Source organism: Anopheles marshallii, chromosome 2 (genome assembly GCF_943734725.1).
Source record: "Anopheles marshallii chromosome 2, idAnoMarsDA_429_01, whole genome shotgun sequence".
Lineage (NCBI taxonomy): Eukaryota > Metazoa > Arthropoda > Insecta > Diptera > Culicidae > Anopheles > Anopheles marshallii.
In genome coordinates this window covers 35802132-35808265 of record NC_071326.1, presented here as the reverse complement: position 1 = coordinate 35808265, position 6134 = coordinate 35802132, and the positions used below count along the sequence as shown (strand labels likewise).

General features: G+C 37.0%; 2 non-coding genes across 2 annotated transcripts; one reads left to right on the top strand and one right to left on the bottom strand.

Moving 5' to 3' along the window:
• Window positions 1-4403: 4403 nt before the first annotated feature.
• On the bottom strand, window positions 4404-4475 carry Trnaw-cca (transfer RNA tryptophan (anticodon CCA)). Its single transcript has one exon. It is a non-coding gene; the product is annotated as a tRNA-Trp (tRNA).
• Window positions 4476-5213: 738 nt separating this feature from the next.
• On the top strand, window positions 5214-5286 carry Trnak-uuu (transfer RNA lysine (anticodon UUU)). Its single transcript has one exon. It is a non-coding gene; the product is annotated as a tRNA-Lys (tRNA).
• The last annotated feature ends 848 nt before the right edge of the window (window positions 5287-6134 follow it).

The window sequence follows — 6134 nt, the reverse complement described above, 5'->3', positions numbered from 1 at the left end:
TTCTGTATTGAACCCTCATATCCGATGACAGAAAGGTTTAGGACGATTCTAGTAGACAGCGCATCATTTAGTTCGTCCATTTGAGATTCATATATGTTTTAGAGAAGTAGAAATTAATTTGCAAATGTATTATTCTTCAATGAGGGTTTAGCAAACTCAAATATGTCGCCCAAAAAAATCTCTCAAATTTTGTCCTTTCCTTTGGAAATGTTTATGAAATGTTTTTATATTTTTTACATGTTTATTCACGGTGCAGATTTATTGGCAAAGTTTAATCAATACTATTGTGCTGGATATTCGATGTCTTTTTTAATATTTGTCAACACATGAAGTACTTTTAGATTAAGGATAATGAAAAGACTCTCGATGAAATCCTTAATCCTGAAGAAATTGCTAAATCGCTAAAAATGCGTTACACTTTCATGAATCTGCAGAGAGTTGACTCCTGATTCGAATGACGCGTTACTGTCTGATTCTTTTGAACTATTCGTGCACAATTCATGCTCAAGATACCAGTCATGCTCATATCATGTGTTTACGTTTCAGACGAATATCAGAATTTTTCAACTATGCCTTCAGCACAGGATTCTCAATCAAAATGTTTCGCTCCATTTAATCCATTTTGAATGTATCTTTCTTAAAACCCAAAAAAAACACAACAATACATCTTTTGCTCAAAACATGCAAATTTTCTGTGCTGCGCACCTACACCAACGCTACCGCATACCGCCCCGTGCATGTGCTACGCGGTGGTAAATTAATCCCACAACAAACGAAACGCCGCAACCGAACGCGATGATGTTAATGACGGGTGTGAACGCACACGCGTCCAATCGGGTGCCATGTTGAAAGAAATGGCTCATAAAAAGTGCTCATGAAACGCGTGAGAATAATAAAAAAAAAATCTCTAGCATTACGACTGCCCCCATCTGCGGTGGTGGATCCACCGAAAAGGGATCGCCACCGCCATCGAACCATCATAAAAGAAACCATCCGAACCGGCCGGTCGTCACCGTTTCTAACTCAATTTTAATAGCTGAAAAATGTCCATAAAGAAGGAAAAGAAAAAAAACAATCAGTCCTCAACAAAGCGCTCTTGTTTTTTATGATGATGATGATGATGATGATGATGGGAGGGTAGCTCACTTAGAGTCCTCGGATCGATGGTGTGGACAGGATGTGCCCGCTTACGTTACCCGGTGGCCAACGGTCGGTCGTCAGCCAATTAGTCATTGGCGGGCATAGTTCGCATTATTGGCATACCGCTTCAGGGCACTAGCGTAGTGTATAAACAAAAGCGCCCACCGTTTGCGAACCATCAGCCAGGTTCGATGCGTGTTTTATCGGTCGCACGTCGAAAAGTGCGCCGTGCTTCCGCAAAAAACAAAATACACACAAAAAACAAGGAGCGATAAAACTGCAATGAGTGATAGCTTGGCGCTGGGTACGCTTGACGTTTATGGATCGGAACGGGTTGATGCCATACAGGCGGGGCCAGATCGGCATACAACGTGAAAGGATCGGTATGCTGTTTTTTTTTTCATCACCACACGCATTCACACGGATTTGGGAGGTTTTTTTTGCTGGGAAGGGTGCTTTATTTACCCACCATAACTGTCGGCACGTTGACAGGCTAATGCAAAACAAGCCGCGGTGCGTACCCGAACGTCCATCGGGCGCAATAGGCATGGCGAATTGTGTTACACCATGCGGGTGGTGGTGATGGATCGCTGATGTGCTTTCAATTACATTCGCGGTTGTTTCGAGATGAAACTATTGAAGAAACTATTGCAATTTACTGTTCGCATTCTCTCAATTACGTCAATTCTCAATTCTCTGTTCAATTACGCAAAGCATATTACATAAGCGTATTGATCACTGCAATCGAACGGTAAGGTAATGTGCTTTTTGATAGTAGGTGAATGTGCAAAACTCTTGTTTGGAAAAAACAAAATACTTCAAACGAAGGAGTTATTGATGGTTCCAAGTGAGCTATGGTTTTGGGTACATTGGGTTTTTGTTTAGTAAAATTGGTTCTTGTGCTTTAAGGACTAAACATAAATATTTGATTACATTTTTCAATATTAAAATAGTTGTTTGATGATGATTTATGTCCTTTATCTTCCAGTCAGTATTATTAAACTCTACTCTCTCTTAAAAGTCATTATTGAAAGTATTACTCTTGCAACACATCGGACTGAGGTGGATTAATAGTAGACAATTAAACGGTAAAAAAAAATACCAAATTAAACTAATCCAAAGTTAAATCAGCAACAAAATAATGAACCACGAAAACGTAGAACTCCCCATTAAATCTCATAACCACGGTGGTTTACTAGGAATATTGTGGTTATAACAGTTCGTTCGAAAATTTCTGTTGGGTTTTTTTCAATAGTTCCTTTCAAATCGTCTCAAACGCTATTCTAAAAATAAACAAAATTAAGCTTCAACTAATGAAATGCTCGTTACTACAAGAGAAGATTGTAAAGTCTGCAATCTAACTAGCTGTCCTTTTAGGTCGTCCATATAGACAGAGGAGTTTTGGTAGGACACCCACATTGATGCGACCGGCAGAAAGGCCGGAGCCGACGGCGGTAGACCATGACCGCGTAAAGTGGTTATTAATAAACAGCCAAAAATTAGTAAGAAAGTAAATAACCTGACTTGAGTAACTATTTTTTTTTTAATTTGTAAAGATGAAGTTCATCAAAAACATTTAGAGGGCATAGGTCAATCGCGTACATGTCAAATTATTTTTTTTTTTATTCCTGAACATCTTGTGTCATTACATTTCATGATGGAAATATTCAAAACAAATCGTGAAAATAATTTCCCTTTAGTTCCATTAAGTTTATCGAATAAGTTTCTAAGTTTCGGTATAAATTTGTAGAACATTTCTGTTCGTTGTCGTCGATAATAACATTTAGAGTACAATAAGACAGTACATATAAGATTTGGTTCAGAAGTTCTTTACGTTAAATAATAAGAAGAGTATTTAAAAATTTTGGATACTTTCTTCCAATAACTATTTATATTTTTTGTTGGTAAGGAAAATATTATACTGCATAGGGCCCGGACACGACACACTCCATTGCTGCAAAAATAGAGCACTTTCTTCTAGACCTAGACATGGTGCGAATGACTCCCAGGGCCCCCAATGCGGTTTGATTTTTGTCTGCGCGTCCGTAACATGCAGATGTCACTCGACAGGTCGTCTGATTGACAACTGATCTGACAGAGTCTATTTGTTTCTGGCACCCGTTTCGGGGGTGGCACCGCATTTCTGGCACCTATCATAGACGGCATCGGGTTTGGTTCATCGCTACTGCGCTATCACAGCTGGCACTTGCTTCCAAAATGCTGCTCACACACACACACAAACCCACCCTGTGGGCGGTTGAAGAAAGGGTCAGAAACAATCACAACTAATGATGTTTTTGACACACCTGTTGTACGAATAAGCTGCCGATGGATTGTTAACGGCGGCCAACATCACAGCAACCAACAATTTACATGCTTACCAAACTGTGGGTAAAGCTATTTTTGCAAGTAGTGCAATTGTCTTTTTTATAACCTTTCGTTGAGACACATTTCAGCATGTTACGAAACATTTATGATGAATGATCGTTTTAAATAAATGTTATCGTACTTTTCAAATACCTAGTTTGAAGATTTTGTAAAATTGATCACTTTTCCCTTCCACGCCTATGATTATGCACCGGATTGTACAAAAACGTTATGCACATTGCATACTTTCGGGCTAAAACGCTTTGTTCGTGTTACCTTGCCTGCATGATTATATCGTGGCGAACTGTTTTTTTTTTATAACATTTTCCAAGAACTTAACAAACGAAACGGCACACATGACCAAACAAAAAAAAAAAAAACAAATAAACCAAGGCATAAAAACGTAAAACCCCAGGTCGGGGATAAAAATATAAACAAAGGAACATTTTTGCAAACTGTTCCAAAAACTGATCCAGTTTTATTTCACCGCCTTGCTAGCCATGGTGATGAAATTTGGTTAGTTTTCTTTCAGCTGGTGACCCGAACAGTTTGCGTCGTGAATGATGTATTGGAGTTTTGATTAATTCAATAATTGCATTGATTGAATGGTAAATAATGAAAAGTGGTAAATTTCCAGGAACGAAACGATATCGAAATTTTTCATTGTGTAGTGCGTGAGAAAAACGTTGTTGCTCGAGACTATTTATACTGCCTGAGCACACGAGATTTGAGTGGTTTGTGAATTTACGTGTGAATCCGTGCGAACAACTTTTTTGGTAATGTTATTATTTGTGACCAAATTTGAAAAAGTATTCTACAAAGCCTATCCAGAAAACATATACCACAAAGAAGTGACGCACGTGGGGGTCAGTAAAAAAAAAAGATGGTATGTTTGATGACCCCGACGTGATTTGAACACGCAACCTTCTGATCTGGAGTCAGACGCGCTACCGTTGCGCCACGGAGTCCTTGATTCTGCTGCGCCCGCAAAACCAATCCAGTTAGAAACTAATGTTTTGACGGTAAAAAATACTATTTTCTAAAACAAGGTATGCTTTGTTACTTAAGGTAACTTTGCAAGGTATGCTACAGGTTGTAAACATGTAAACGGTTATTATTGTTTTTTATTGAAATACAAGCAATTGAACAGAATATTATATTTTTCATAAATTCAATAGTTTGAATGTTTAATATTTGCGCTTTTCCATATAACAATTAAGAAAATAACAAATGTACCGTATTTTAGTGTGTATAACGCTGTTATTAGTTCAAAAGTGAGATTAAGGGGATCGTTATACACGGGTGATAATTTTATTAATGAAAGCAGATTGTGGTGACGTGGATGACAACATTAACGATTGCATCATTGATAATGTGTTTGAAAACACCGGTGAGGACGAAATGGAACAATAATGTGAATTTTTAGTTAATTATCAATTGTAAAAAATGTGTTTTTTTATTTACATTGAGTAAAATTAGACATGAAAAATTTCTTTTAAAAAAACATTGCATAATACATCAGTCGTTAAACACAAGTGGTCGTATGCACGCAGAAATACGATTCTAAGTATTTAATTACTAAGCGCGCGTGCATTGCAGAATATTCTTCAAGTATTGAATTTCAATAATGACGTCATAATGAACGAAAGTGCAAGCAACAGGTATTGGTAGAATTTCTAGCGCTCTAGTTCACCCCTCCGCAGCTAGCCCGGATAGCTCAGTCGGTAGAGCGTTGGACTTTTAATCCAACGGTCAAGGGTTCAAGTCCCTTTTCGGGCGGAAAGTTAGTTTTTTGTTCGCTAGCACATTTTCAGCTCAGAAAGACGATTGTTAGGTGGTAGGTCTTTTCTTTTCATGTTGTACATCGAAATTAACATTTTTTTAAAAGAATTTTAAAAGCTTTTAAGGACTAAAATTCGTTCAGAAATCTAGTGAGTATTTATAGTAGGAAACTAAACTTATATTATTCCAAAGGTAACCGAAACAACCGAACGCAACGGACACGGATCGCAAGAAGTCTTCAAGAATCTTTTTTACAACAATCTATAGGATTTATTCGAAAACTCTCATGAATCACTATTATAGTTACAATTTGTAGTAAACTGTCAACAAACTGAGCGTGGGATGGATTAGGCACAATGTTAATATCAAAAAGCCTGTACTTTGACTATTCTGGCATACATTTGCTTTAAGAATTCGTTTACGTTCCGTCACAGTAAGAATAGCGTCACAACAGTTAAGAAAGCGACCATACAATTAGTTATATAAATAGTTCTTATAAACTTCAATACGTAACGCAAATATGTTCTCGTTAATGAAAATGTGTTTAAAATAAGTACTAAGCTAATAATGAGATTTGTTTAACAGTTTAACAATACTTGTCTTTTATTTAAGACTTTTTATAAGTAATATGATAACACATAATCGGATTTTTTTCTAATAGTATTTTATGTTATTATAAATTATCCTATGCTAGTTGATATAAAGTATGTTATTTTTTAAGCATAAATTTAGCTGCCGTACAATACAATAGAAACAAAAAATTGTTTGTGTATTTTAACGGCTCGCCTTGGGCCACACAATCGTTAAACATATGTCAGAAGTGGGATTCGAACCCACGCTTTACA